At 46.8% G+C, this 15,493-nt stretch overlaps 1 long non-coding RNA gene across 1 annotated transcript in view; it reads left to right on the top strand.

Annotated features, from left to right (window-relative positions):
- LOC137562704 (uncharacterized) overlaps positions 1-14,914 on the top strand; it is a 56,102-nt gene extending 41,188 nt beyond the window's left edge. The window contains exon 4 of the long non-coding RNA XR_011030168.1: positions 14,846-14,914. This is a non-coding gene — a long non-coding RNA (uncharacterized lncRNA). The remainder of the gene's footprint in view (positions 1-14,845) is intronic.
- The last annotated feature ends 579 nt before the right edge of the window (positions 14,915-15,493 follow it).

The following is a 15,493-nucleotide window of genomic DNA, read 5'->3' as shown; positions in this document are numbered from 1 at the left end:
GCGAACCTAAAATCGGAGGTTCGGCCCATCTCTACCCGATGCGTCACTCTAAGCGTGTGCTACGCTTAGAGTGACGTCATGTAAACAAACTCATGGCCGCCATCTTGTGGCCAAAAAGTAATACTACACCTGTAAGAAAAAAAAAAAAAAATTAACACACATTTACATTAGAAATCTATTGTTTACCTCCCACCCTCCCAAAACTACCCAAATAAAATGTTTACTATAAAAAAAAATCATTACAATAAAAAAAAAAACATGTAAATATTTACCTAAGGGTCTAAACTTTTTAAATATCAATGTAAAGATGAAATATTTCTATATTTTTTTTTATTTTAAACTTGTAAATAGTGATAGATGCAAAATGGAAAAAATGCACCTTTATTTCCAAATAAAATATTGTCGCCATACATTGTGATAGGGACATAATTTTAACGTGTAATAACCGGGACATATGGGCAAATACAATACGTGAGTTTTAATTATGGAAGTGTAAGGCTTGGTGGTGTATTCTCCACAGTCAGCATGCAACGCATGAGCTGACGTGGAGGAGGTACACACACTAGCACACGGAAACAGGCTATCCCTAGTATAGTGGAGGGGAGGACTGAATCCAATAGGAGATTGTGGCGCACAGAGCCGGTGCAGATCCGACAGCCACAAACAATACTTTTGCGATAACGTCTCAGCGCAAGGTAGCGCTGAGCGCATAAACCAGAACTGAGGAGATCAGGACAGGTAGACAGAATGAACGCTTGCTAGCTAGCCGCTACTTAGCGACAGCAAGCGTCCAAAACAAGACAGACTGGAATGAGGCAGCCAATGCGATTGCAGCGATGGCGTGCCTCACAAAGACAGGACAGGATAGTCAGGAAATAGCAGGATCAAGATAGATGAACGTAACACAGACAAATATACAATAAGTATGTTTTCCTAGCGTATTACAATTACAGCTATCAATGAAACTATTTGTAACGTCTGACTAACATATGTATATATCGGCAATGAACCGATATATGACATAAGCAGGAACGCTGACTAGGACTGGAGTAATACAGGGAACAGGACTCAGAAGGATTCGCTATCTCTTCGCAGAGATGAACGCAATCCACAAACAGTAACAGGACAGGATTCAGAAGGATTCGTTATCTCCTCGCAGAGATGAACGCAATCCACAAACAGGACCAGGAGCAGGATACTAGCTCAGCACGGGTGCTCACGATACGCGCAAACTACCAAAACGTGCTGGAAGGCTGACTAACTGAACACAGGAAATAAACAGTTCGTGTACGTATATATCAGCGACACTGATGTATCAACGTAACACGAATACAAGGAAAATAACAAAATGCGCAAGTATGCGTATATATTGGCGATGAACCAATATATGACACAAGACAAGCAAGTAACAACTTCTAGAACAAGAGCAGAACTAGGAGGACTCGCTGACCCCTTCGCAGGAGTCAGCGCAGTCCACACGGACCAGGAACGAGGTGGGGCACGAGCAGAGTAACAGACAGAATCTGAGACTATGGTAGCCCCTCAAGCATTGCAGGAAGCAGTTCTTTATACTGAGGTCATCCAATGGGAGCAGACCTGCAGATTCCCACACAAGTGAATGGTAATTAATCACAGGCTGACAGCAGGAAAGCAGAAAATTGTATACTCACCCATCGGTAATTTTCTTTTCCTTCCAATGACCATGTCAGCATACTACGGGGTTAGTCCCGCCCTATGACCCCTCCAGGACCTGTCAGTATAAATTTTGAACACTCCCCCCAATGGTTGCTTTTTTTACTAGTCCCAAAAAACAGACTAAACTACTGGGTGGGCCCTACGTATGCTGACATGGTCATTGGAAGGAAAAGAAAATTACCGATAGGTGAGTATACAATTTTCTGCTTTCCTTCCATGCCAATGTCAGCATACTACGGGGATTTAACTATACATAAAAAGAAGGGAGGGAATAATCAATGCAGAAAGTAATTTATTCAACTTAAACAGTACACTAGAACCTAGGTTCTCAACGTGTGGTTCGCGTACCCCAGGGGGTACTTCTGATGGTTCCAGGGGGTACTCGGGCTTGATATACTTAGCCAAGAATAACAAATTTAGAGTTTTAGAAAATGATAAATTCTATATAAACACCAAATTAGTATTTTAGCTAATTAAAAGCAATAGTAAATGCTTGGAAATTGTTTAGAACCAATTATCATGTACTACGATTAAATATATATTTGTTAAGGGGTACTTGTGATAATGTTTACTATTCTAGGGGGTACTTGGTGAGTACGGGGTTTTACAAGGGGTACATACTAATAAAATGTTGAGAAACACTGCACTAGAACATACGTCCTCTCATACTATAAATATGTAAAATTAAAGTGCAAAACAAAAGAAACGATCAGGTCGTGGCTGTCTTTACTGCAGACAACACTTCCTTCCCAAACTGGACTGTGGATAATACACCCGGATCCACTTTATAATGCGTGATAAAGGTGTTCAATGATGACCAGTTGGCGGCACGACAAATTGTCTCCGGTGCTACTTTCACCAGTGCTGCCCATGAAGTAGATATTGACCTCGTGGAATGCGCCGAGACCTCCTCTGGTGGTGTTTTGCCCATTATATTGTATGCCATCTTGATAGTCCTCACCAACCATGTGGCTATTGTTTTGGTTGTGGCCGCTTGGCCCTTTCTGTACCCTGTTGGTATTACAAAGAGTCGCCTTGTCTTGCGGAGTTTTTCTGTAGCCTGAATATATCTGTTTAACAATTCCGGAATATTAAGACTGTTAGGGATCTCCGCTGTATTGTCGTAAAAAGCTGGCAGGTGCCAATCCTGATTGAAATAATATTCCTTCGACACCTTTGGAATGAATTCGTCCACTGGACGTAAAGTTACTCTGTCTGGAAAAAACTGTATAAAGGGAGGATCGCAACTGAGAGCCTGTATCTCTGAAACACGCCTTGCCGATGTGATCGCCGTCAGGAACACTATCTTCATTGGTAGGTTAACTAGCGTGCAGTTCTCCACCGGTTCAAACGGAGGACCCGTTAGTGCCTTCAGTACCAATGGTAGGTCCCACTGGGTGTACCAGCTCTTCTTAGGAGGTCTCATCTTAGTTACTGCCTGTATGAACTGGATCATAAGTGGTTCAGTAGCCCATCTCCTATGTGTTAAAGCAGAAATAGCGGATATTTGCGTTTTGATGGTACTTAGACTGAGGCCCAAATCCACGCCCCTCTGCAGAAACTCCAAAATAGTGGTTATCTGGATCTCACCCATCTGCAAGTTTTTTTCGCTCAAAAAGTTCACAAATCTTTCCCAAGTTCTATGGTATGAAAAATTGGTTGTCCCCTTTCTGGCTCTTAGTAAGGTATTGACCACTTCTGTAGAACATCCTAACTCTGTCAGCTTTCTCCTCTCAGTCTCCATGCCATCAAACTGAGGAGTTCCGGATGCGGATGGAAAACTCTGTTCTGTACGAGCAGGTCCGTCCGACTTGGTAACGGTATGGGAGGATCCTTCGTCAGTCTTTGCAGTAGAGGGAACCATGGCCTTCGGGGCCAGTATGGGAGTATTGCTAAGACTGTCGTCTGCTCCTGCTGGATCTTCTTCAGTACCCTGTGAATCATAGGCAGGGCCGTGCAGAGGATTCTCAAGGGGGGTGCTCAAATTTGAAAAAGGGGCCCTAATCGATAAATCGTGCTAAATTGTGTATGTAATACCCCTTCTCCAGAAAGCACTAGGCAGTCTTAACCCCCCCCCCCCCACCACCACCACACATACACACACACACACACCTTTATAGAAGTATCAGGCAGACTTTGTGTCTTCTTCCAACCAACTTCTTTGGTGCCACCACCCTCAAATCAGCAGTCATAGGTGCGCACTATTAGAGTGGGCACAGTAGAGCCTGATTTAGGCATGGACTCACCTTTCATTACTGGGACCTCTGTCCCTCTAGATCAGCACCCAAGCTTCTTTTCAGGCAAAGAAGCAGTCGTTGCCAATATGCAGTGGTTGCTAAGCATTAGTAGATGCAAAACTGCAGTAAGTGCCAAGGTGCAGTGGGTGCCCAGATGCACTGGGTGGTAAGACGCAAAGGTCCAGTTTGTGCTAAGTTGCAGTGGGTGCCGATGAGCCAAAGTACAGTCCGTGTCAAGCTGCTGTGGGTACCAAGGTCCAGTGTTTGGGTGTTTATTTGCAGTGGGTGCTATGCAGTATTGAGTGCTAAATGAATAGCAGATGGTGATAAACAATAGTGGGTGCCATGTGAGTGCTAATTGGTACAGGGAGCCATGTGAGTGTTGGACATGAGTGAGTAGGGAGTGCCATGTGTGGTCTGGATGTGTGCCATGGGAGAGTACTGAGTCTCATATGGGTTCAGACCAAGGATGGGTACTGGGTGCTATATGGGTGCTGGCCATGGATGGGTACTAGGTGCATATAATGGGTTTGGAACTTTGTGCTGTGTGAGTACTATGCCATGTGGGTGTTGATTATGGGGGTTATAGGGTGTCATGTGGGTCTTAGGTGCAAATACTGAGTGCCAAGTTGGTACTGGAAGCGAGTACATGGTAACATATGGGTGATGGGTGCTGGTTAGTGGGGTATTTGTTGTCATGTGAGTGCTAAAGGCAGATGCTGGGTGCCATGTGGGTTCTGGGTGCTGGCACAGGGTGTCATGCGCATTCTGGCTGTATGGGTTGGTGTCAAGCATCATGTAGGTGTTGATTGCAGGTACTCAAGCCCTTGTGAGTTCTGGGTGCAAGTACTAGATGTCATATGTGAGTGTTTGGTGTTTGTGCTGGGCACCAAGTGGAGGCTTAGTGCAACTGGAAGTACTGCAGATGAAACATGTGGGTGTTGGGTGCAGGTACATTGGTGCGCATACTTGGTGCATTGCCTGCACTAGGTGCTAGCTGTGGGTGGGCATTGTGTGCCATGTGGATTCTGAGTGCAGGTACTTTTGGTGCTAGTACTGGTTTATGTGAGTTCAGATAATGTGCAAGAACTGTGCCAAGTGGGTGTGAGTACTGGGAGCCAGCTATAGGGTGAATGATGCAAGTACTAAGTGCCATATGGAGGTTGGATATAAGTATTGGGTGCAGGGTGCTTGGTGCAAGTACTGGGTGCTTGCTATAGTGGGGGTTACTGGTTGAGTGTAATGTGGGTGCTGAATATTGGTGGGATTGCGGTGGGTGCAGGGAGTGGGAGGTCACTGTGGGTACTGCTATGAATGGCATAATTGCTGCTAGGGGAGGTAGAGGTCAGTGTGGGTGCTGGTGGAAGGGTAGGTCACTGTGGGTTCTGTGGAAGGAAGAGGTCAGTATGAGTGCTGGAGGAAGGGGAGGTCACTGTGGGTGCTGGGAGAGGTCATTGTAGTTATTGGAGGAGGGAGTAGTTGTGGATGCTGTGTGTTGGGAGAGATCAGTGTGGGCGCTGCTTTTGGGATGGGAGGTCCCTGTAAGTGCTGCAGGGGACAGGAGGGTAGCCGCTGGGGGAGAGAAAGATCACTGTGGGTGCTGGGGGAAGGATAGGTCAGTGTGGGTGCTGGGGTAGGCAGGATCACTGCTAGATTTGGGGAAGGAGAGATGATTGTGGGTGGTAGGTGAAGGGAGAGGTCACTGTTGGAGGGAGAGGTCACTGTGGGTGCTGGGGAAGGAGATGTCACTGTGGGTGCTAGGTGGAGGGAGAGGTCACTGTGGGTGCTGGGGAAGGAGATGTCACTGTGGGTGCTAGGTGGAGGGAGAGGTCACTGTGGGTGCTGGTGGAGGGAGAGGTCACTGTGGGTGGTAGGTGGAGGGAGAGGTCACTGTGGGAGGGAGAGGTCACTGTGGGTGCTGGGGGAGGGAGAGGTCACTGTGGGTGCTAGGTGGAGGGAGAGGTCACTGTGGGTGCTAGGTGGGGGGAGAGGTCACTGTGGGTGCTAGGTGGAGGGAGAGGTCACTGTGGGTGCTAGGTGGAGGGAGAGGTCACTGTGGGTGCTGGTGGAGGGAGAGGTCACTGTGGGTGCTAGGTGGAGGGAGAGGTCACTGTGGGAGGGAGAGGTCACTGTGGGTGCTAGGTGGAGGGAGAGGTCACTGTGGGTGCTGGGTGGAGGGAGAGGTCACTGTGGGTGCTGGGTGGAGGGAGAGGTCACTGTGGGTGCTGGGTGGAGGGAGAGGTCACTGTGGGTGCTGGGTGGAGGGAGAGGTCACTGTGGGTGCTGGGGGAGGGAGAGGTCATTGTGGGTGCTGGGGGAGGGAGAGGTCACTGTGGGTGCTAGGTGGAGGGAGAGGTCACTGTGGGTGCTAGGTGGAGGGAGAGGTCACTGTGGGTGCTAGGTGGAGGGAGAGGTCACTGTGGGTGCTAGGTGGAGGGAGAGGTCACTGTGGGAGGGAGAGGTCACTGTGGGTGCTGGGGGAGGGAGAGGTCACTGTGGGTGCTGGGGGAGGGAGAGGTCACTGTGGGTGCTAGGTGGAGGGAGAGGTCACTGTGGGTGCTAGGTGGAGGGAGAGGTCACTGTGGGTGCTGGGGGAGGGAGGGAGAGGTCACTGTGGGTGCTAGGTGGAGGGAGAGGTCACTGTGGGTGCTGGGAGGAGGGAGAGGTCACTGTGGGTGCTAGGTGGAGGGAGAGGTCACTGTGGGTGCTAGGTGGATGGAGAGGTCACTGTGGGTGCTGGGGAGGGAGAAGTCACTGTGGGTGCTAGGTGGATGGAGAGGTCCCTGTGGGTGAGGGAGAAGTCACTATGGGTGCTTGGGGAGGTAGAGGTCAGTATGGGTCCTAGGTGGAGGGTGAGGTCAGTATGCCACACTAGGATTCCTATCCAGGCCTCTTCACCTGAAAGTAGTGATGGGTCGTTCGCGAACGAGCCGGCTCTAAGAGATGGGGGCGGGGCTTTTACTCCGATTCTGAGTGGTGTCCAGTGATATTTAATGAAGAGCCGATTGAGAGCCGTAAGAGCCGGCTCTCTAATGGGAGCCGATTCAGAAGAGCCGATTCTCCGAGAAGAGCCGGAATTCCCATCACTACCTGAAAGTGTCGGAGGCGGAGCTTCTCGCGGGTGGGCGGGGCTTACCGCGGTAGGGGGCGGGGCTTATTTTGCGCGATCAGAGGGGCCTTTTTTGCTGTTTTTAAAAAGGGGGGGGGGGGTGTCTGGGCACCCAGAGCACCCCCCTCTGCACGTGCCTGATCATAGGAGTTGGAGGGAAGATATATGCTATCTTGAAATTCCATGGGACCGACAGTGCGTCCCACGCCTCCGCTTGCCGGAACTTGTATCTCGACAGAAATCTCCTGCACCTGGAGTTCCCCGGTGTCGCCATAAGATCTATCTGTGGCACTCCCCACTGTCCGCAGATCATCTCGAACACCTCTCTGTTGAGGCTCCATTCGTTGTGATCGATCCATTGTCGGCTTAGTGAGTCTGCTATGTGGTTCCTCACCCCAGGAATATGTACCGCTCGAAGATATTCCAGATTCTTCTGGGCCCATGACATAATAGGTTCCACCTCTCTTAATAGTGTACGGCTGCGTGTCCCTCCCTGGTTCTGGAGGTATGCGACCGCTGTTGTGTTGTCCATTCTGAATAGTACTCCCCTGTTTGTAATTTGTGGAGCAAAATGTGAAATTGCCTTGAACACCGCTCTCATTTCCAAAATGTTTGCTGGAACATTCTCTGGGTCGTTCTCCCATCTGCCCTGGGCGAGGCTGGACTCCAGATGAGCCCCCCAACCCCACCGACTTGCATCTGTCGTTATGATGATCGGTGGTGACGGTATTATTTCTTGATAGTTGCAGAGGTTCGATTTGTTGCTCCACCAGAAGAGCTCGTCTCTCATTCGGGGAACGATCTCGATTTGCTGCTGGTAATCTGTGCCCGTCCACTGGTCCAGAAATCCTTTCTGGAAAGCACGCATGTTCCATCTTGTCCACTTTACCATTGGTATAGAGGCTGCGAAGGTTCCCAGTAGTGCCAAGCACTGTCTTGCCGAGATGTGTGTGACTCTCTGAACTCTTAACACCTTCGCCAGGATCACCTCCTGCTTGTCTGTGGGCAATCTCACCGCATTTGCAGCTGTATCTATCTCTGCTCCCAAAAACACAATCCTCTGTGTCGGTTTGAGTTTGCTTTTCTGCCAGTTCACGAGCCACCCAAATTTTTCTAAAGTTTGTAATAGTATTCGTCTGTGTTGTAACAGAATTAGTTCGGATGGTGCCACTAGTAGTATGTCGTCCAGATAGTGGTGGACGTGAAGACCTTGGCACCTGAGCAAAGCAATAATTGTGATCAGAATTTTCGTGAATGTTCTTGGGGCAGTGCAGATTCCGAATGGTAGAACTGTGAACTGGTAGTGTCTTTCTCCTATTGAAAATCTGAGGTATTTCTGAAATGTTCTGTGTATCGGTACATGTAGGTAAGCATCTGCCAAATCTATTGATAACATCCAGTCGTTTAATCTGATTGTTGGGATGATTGTCTGCAATGATTCCATCTTGAACTTTTCCTGCTGTATGTGTTCGTTTAGAAAGCGAAGATCCAAGACTGGGCGTAACTGTCCCGATTTTTTTGTGACAAAGAACAGCTGGGAGTAAAGACCTTGAAATTTTTGATTCTGTTCTAACCTTACCACTGCTTTCTTGCTCACTAATTTCTGCACATATTGGTATAGAATTTCGAGTTTCTCTGGCGTTCTCGGTATAGGTGTGGGTGTGAAATGTGGTAAGGTGGGTCTTTCCTTGAAGTTCCACGAATGACCCCACGCCAGTGTACCTATGACCCAGGGGTCCTTTATACATTTTGCCCACAGACGTACAAACCTTTGGAGTCGTCCCCCCACCGACTCGCTGTGGGCAGGCCCAGCATCAGAAGGATTTTGCAGGCTGTGCACTAGAACTGGTTCCCTTCTGCTTATTGAACTTGGAAAGGTTAGGTTGTGTACTTTGCCAGTTTCTACGAAAGGACTGCGAAGGTCTGTTAGATCTATACTCCCTAAATCGATTCTGGAATGATCTTCTGTCATTGGGCCTAGTCTTCCTCTGGCGTCTTTCCTGGGGAAGGAGGCCCGATTTACCTCCGGTCACTCTAGAGATGGCTTCGTCCATCTTTGGACCGAACAAGTTCTTGCCGTCATATGGGATCTTGCACCATGCAGTTTTTGAATTTGTGTCCGCTGCCCACAGCCGTAGCCACATTGCCCTCTTAGCTGTTACGATCTGTACAATTGCCCGGGTTGCTACTCTAATAATATCGATAGCAGCTTCACTTATATAGTCCGATGCTAACTTGAACTCCTCTAATGCCTTGATTAGGGTCTTGCGATCTACGTTATCTTGAATAGCGCCTTCTAGATTCTCCGTCCATACCTTTAGTGCGCGGGATACAGCCGTTAACGCTATAGCTGGTCTACAGACTGATCCCATTGAACTGTAAGCCCTCTTACGTTCAGTATCTACCTTCCTTTCCAAAGGTTCCTTGAAGGATACTACATCTTCTAGGGGTAGGGTCACATGTTTTGCTAGTCTCATGACCGATGCATCAACAGACGGTGGGCTATCCAGTTGTGCTAAAATTTCACCCTCCATAGGATATAATTTCGAAAAGTGATTTGACATGGAAACCTTCCTCTCTGGTCTGGACCATTCGTCCTGAATCAGTTCAGAAACCTCCTCCATTACTGGAAACGCTATGGGTTTCTTTTTAAGGTGTGGGAAGTATCGCCGCCTTTTAGGTTGCGGTTCCTCTTCCTCCTCCCATTGTAAGGCTTGCCTCACGGCTTTAACAAAAGGAGTAACGAGGGCGAAATCAAATCCTACAGCTGGACCATCATCGTCCTCCGGCTGGTCAGGGTCTGAGTCACGTGTGTTTATTCTAGACGTATGGCCGTGTTCTGCTAAGGTCTGCTGTACAATCTGCTTCACAAGGCCTGTAAACTCTTCCGATGGTTCCTCCTCTATCGGAATGGAATAAAAACACTCTGAGCACACTAGCTTTCCCGGCATGCATCCCTTGCCGCAAGCCCAGCACTGTTTTTTTGATTTCTGGCTCTTTTCTTGAACCTGAGGGTCTCTAGATGATCGGGTTTTACTGGATCTTGAAGAGCATCCGCGATTAGACGCAGATGGATTATCTTCAGGTTGGGAGGAACTGTATGGGAATAAACAGAAAAATAGATTTCTGTTAAAACCTGGAGTCCTCAATAGGGGAAAAAAAAATCTATTCTAACTAAAACTACCGTGCCTCACCTATCATTATCAGGCTGATCTGTTTCGTAGGCAGCAGCCACCGAATCCATGTCTCAAAAAGTAGAATATTTCTACAAAACATATGAGAGACATAGTGGTGACTGAATAGCAGTATGGGAGAAAAAACAATACTACACAGCAAAAAAACAAAAACACATTGTTGTTTACACACCTTAATAAGTTCTGATGCAGAGCTGTACAGTGTATAAAAGGTGCATAGATCGCAGCACAGCTCCAAAAGACCTACAACAAACAAAAAATACACAATGTCATGTAGTATTTGACACAGTGCGGCCGGTCTACTCACAAAACTGCCGTCCTGTGTCACTCACCTAAGCCTGCTGTCTCAGTAGCTTGACTCCAGCGTCTCCACAGCACTCCGCAATGCTATGTGCTGTTACTGCACGCCGGGACGCTGGGCATTTAAGTTTACTGCCCCTACGAAAACCGGAAGTGAAGCCGTGATGTCACTTCCTCCCGGAAGTTCCCTGCGCTCCGCAGTGGAACGCATAGATCTACTGCCGCTGCCCACTCCTGTACGGCGCTGCTTTACAGCGCGGCTGAGCCAGCTCCTTCCCCCCAGAAAGACCAGCAGAAAGAGGGGGGGATCCCGGCGCCTACACCTCTTTAAGGCGGACCAGCGGGGACTTCACGCAGAGGAGCTGCGTGGATGGCTGCCAAGAAAGCAGCAGGTGAGGCAAACAAAAAAAAAAAAAAGAAACGAGCAAGATATAAAACAATAAACCTTCCTCACTAATAATCCTGGTGACAGTCCTGGAGGAGGACGAGAAAAAAAAGCAACCATTGGGGGGAGTGTTCAAAATTTATACTGACAGGTCCTGGAGGGGTCATAGGGCGGGACTAACCCCGTAGTATGCTGACATTGGCATGGAAGGAAAAGGCAGACAATGATATGCAGCCTGCAGGAAAGGGATTGCCCCTCCATTGCAGCAGACAATGGGCTCTATTCTCAAAGAGCCAAATTTTCCGCAAAATGTTACCGCTATATTCCCGCCAGCGGTAAACTCCGCATTTTTTCCACATTCACTAATATTTTCCGCATGTTTTCCGCATGCGGGAAAAAAGATGCGGTAACAGGCATTATTCATGCGGGAATCATGCGGTAAAAAGGTCGCATGAAAAAGTGTTTAAAAAAAAAAAGTTAAAGTCCACCAAGCACAGCCCTTAAGCCTCCACACTTCATTAAAGTCAATGGGATGGGGAATATATCACCTACTACTTGTAGGTGATAAAAATTCGGTAATTAACGAAGAAATGATGCGCCTGAACATCTTTGAGAATTGATCTTTTATTGCGGAAAATACCGACTTTTGCGGAAATTTTACCGCATGAATCCCGCACTTTTATCACACTTTTTCCGCATGCGGAAAAAACATGCGGAACATTTTGAGAATCCCAACTTGCCGGTATTTTGGGTGCAAACTTCCCGCATGTACTTTACCGCATGCGGGAAGTCTTTGAGAATAGAGCCCAATGTTTGTTTACACAAAAGCATATTAAACTGTCATTAACTTCAGAGCGACTGCAGATGGAATCAGCAACTAGTTTAAGTGCAAACCAAACTATGCAAGAAAATGCATGTAATGACATCAGAACTGCTTGGGTTACAATACCACTGCAGCCAGCAGTAAACGCTGCAGACATGATCATAACAGGAAGCATGTATTATTTTAAAACTATAATGGCTGAAAACTGAGAAATAATGAATGTTTCCATTTTTTTCTTATTCTTCCTGTTAAAATGCATTTACAGTAAAGTGGCTCTTAACAAAATGTACCCCCCAAAGAAAGCCTAATTGGTGGCGGAAAAAACAAGATTTAGATCAGTGCATTGTGATAAGTAGTGATAAAGTTATAGGCTAATGAATGGGAGGTGAACATTTCTCACGTGAAAACGACGGAACGCGAATGGGTTAAGTATAGAGTGCTTGGGGAAGGGGGGGGGGTGGCAATGTGAAACTTGCACTGGGCCCACAGCCTCTTAGCTACACCACTGTCTAAAAGGCTATTATTATTGATTTGTAAAGCGCCAACATATTTCGTGACGTGAAAGGGCAGGGCTGTGGAGTCGGTCCAAAAATCCACCGACTCCGACTCCTCAGTTTAGGATTCCTCCGACTCCGACTCCACGACTCCGACTCCTCTAATTTGCATATTACAATTTTGTTGATTAAAAGTATGTAACATGAAATTCGTCTCTTAACTGCCAACGCTTAGGAATTTTACAAGACAACTGAAGTGAGAAGGATATGTAGACTACTATATTTATTCCCTTTAGACTAAAACTAGTCCTTGGTAAGAGTACTTGTAAAAGGTGCAAACCGGAACAAAGAACATCTATCAGGCCCTAGGCAATGTAAGTGTGGGTACATGTAAGAATGATGTGCAGGTACTCTGCAGGGGAATGAGGAGATTGTAAACAGACAACACCTCTGTGTTCAATGTGCACAGCATTCTCAGTGGATTCCCTGCAGCTCTGTGGGGAGTGCATATGTAGAGTATAGTACTACTGTGTAACAAAGTAAACCTGAAACAGATGAAATTAAAGTTTTATACATACCTGGGGCTTCCTCCAGCTGCCTTCAGAATAATCAGTCCCTCGTTGTCCTCCTCCACCACCTGGATCTTCTGCTATGAGTCCAGGTACTTGAGCCAGTCAGGCGTAGTGCGCATGCACACACTCCGCCGCCAGGAGCATACTACACCTGTGCAGCACTATTGCGCAGGTGCAGAATGTTCCTGGCTGTGGGAGCGGCATGCGGCCGGACAGCGCTGACTGGCTGAATTACCAGGACTCATAGCAGAAGATCCGGGTGGTGGAGGACAGTGAGGGACTGATTAGCCTAAAGGGGGCTGGAGGAAGCCCCAGGTATGTATAAAACTTTACTTTTCATCCGTCTCAGTTACCCTTTAATTTGTAGTCACCAAACCAAATTTTAATAACATATCAAATTTCATCAGCAAAGGGAGTGCATACATTTGCATAAATCAGCATCAATGCAGAATTATTTCCATCTCGTTGACCATCTCTATTAGTGACACAGCTACACATCAGGCTTTATTCTTACAGCATAGATGTTATTTAGTATATATAAGAGATTCCTGTGTACACATCATATATACAGTCACAATCAGATATGTATATCTGACCTTAAAAATACGGGGACTGCTTTATTGAAGCAGCACAAGTAACTAATTTTGATTGGTTTATTTCATTTTTGTGGACTAAGCACAGCTATTACTGTATATATACATTATTTTTAATGACTATTATCTGAGAAATATAACATTTTATCATATTTTCTATTTTAATTACAGTTACAAATTCATTAGGAGTCGGAGTCGGTGCATTTTTTCCCGACTCCGACTCCAGGCACCCAAAATTGCCCGACTCCACGACTCCGACTCCACGACTCCGACTCCACAGCCCTGTGAAAGGGTGAGAGAGCCTTGCCCTACCTACAGGCTACCCTAATACTGCTCTGTGTGGGGTGGGACATAGGCCACTTAACCCTCTGGGTGATAATTCCGAGCTGAGCTCGGGGTAAGCCGCCACAGAGGATTTCTCAGGCCCTGGTGGGCCGATTTGCAAAATCTTTTTTTTTTTTTTTTTTTGCACGCAGCCAGCACTTTGCTAGCTGCGTGTATATACCGATCGCCGCTCCGCGCTGATTCGCCGCTACCGGCCGTGCCGCCCCCCCCCCCCCCTAGACCCTGTGCGCAGCCTGGCCAATCAGTGCCAGGCAGCGCTGAGGGGTGGATCGGGACTCCCTCTGACGTCGATGACGTCATACCGATCGTCGCCATGGCGACAGGGGAAGCCAAACAGGAAATCCCATTCTGAACGGGATTTCCTGTTTGCTTTGATCGCCGGAGGCGATCGGAGGGGGTGGGGGGATGCCGCTGCACAGCGGCCATCATGTAGCTAGCGCTAGGCTAGCTACATGATTAAAAAAAATAAAAAAATTTTAAAAGTGCTGTGCCGCCCCTTGGCGATATTATTGTATCGCCCAGGAGTTTAAAGAGGACCACCTGAACTCACAACTTCCTCTCTGCTCTAACAGATAAGCAACAGTATAATAACCTTAATAAAGAAAGAAACATTTCTATTTTACAGCTTACAGAACTGCTGCAATAAATTTGCAGTGTGGCTACTTCCTGGATTCATGGAAGCAGAGAAAGGGTTAACATCCCGTGTTTACATATTAGCTGTGTCTGCTGAGGACTTCCAAATTTATGTCCTGACACAGCTGTAAGCTCAAATTACGCATGTGATTACTTGCATATGAGTGGGAATTAGACAGGCTCTTCTCTCTTAAAACACACAGGGTGCATTTCTCTCTGTTTTCTTTGTGTCCTGTGCAAGAGTTCAGGTCTTTAATACCACTATATTGGTGTGTGGGGGCTGCAGGGGCGAGCATGTTCATTTTTGCCTAGGGACCCATTTCACCTAAAAATATAAAACTAGCCCTGTCCAGCAGAAGACTCATATTGCAGCAATGTATGTAGATTACAGTTCCTGTTGAGAGCAGTTTAGATTTCTGCACCCGATATGTCCACACTCTGTTTCTCATGTGTTTTTACTTGAAGATCGAATAGTACTCAGAGCGGAGCTAAGGGCGGAACTGACAATGAGAAGTCCCCTGGCATTATCACAATCAACAGTCACATCTGGTAAAAGTGCAGCGATGTATAGATTATGTTTTATTTATTTTTACTACTTAAAGGACAACCGAGGTGACATGCTGAGATAGACATGGGTATGTACAGTGCCTAGCACACAAATAACTATGCTGTGTTCCTTTTTTTCTTCCTCTGCCTGAAAGAGTTAAACATCAGGTATGTAAGTGACAGTTTCTGTCCGGGTCGGACTGGGTCAGACTATAGCATAACCCTCACTGATAAGGAATTACAGCCATAAAACACTTTCCTGTCAGTAAATGGCTTCGGAAAGCAGAAAAGGGATAAAAGGGTCAATAATTCATAGATTTGAGCTCTGGCATACTTCAATGAAGGTGTCATTGAGCAGAGACAATCAAACAGTAAAAACTTGGAAACTAGATTTAAATATAAAATAAAACTGTGGGATATTTAAAAAAAAAGTCATTTTTAGGAGGAGGAGGATAGATACAATTGTTTTTCTCATCAGTTTATTTTCACCTCGGATGTCCTTTAATAAGCAGAGATTCTTCTTGTGTTAAAGTGCAATGTTACTTTTAAAGTGTGTTGAACACATTC

The sequence above is a fragment of the Hyperolius riggenbachi genome, chromosome 3 (assembly GCF_040937935.1).
Source record: "Hyperolius riggenbachi isolate aHypRig1 chromosome 3, aHypRig1.pri, whole genome shotgun sequence".
In the NCBI taxonomy this organism is placed as follows: domain Eukaryota; kingdom Metazoa; phylum Chordata; class Amphibia; order Anura; family Hyperoliidae; genus Hyperolius; species Hyperolius riggenbachi.
This window is presented reverse-complemented; position numbering and strand designations above follow the sequence as displayed.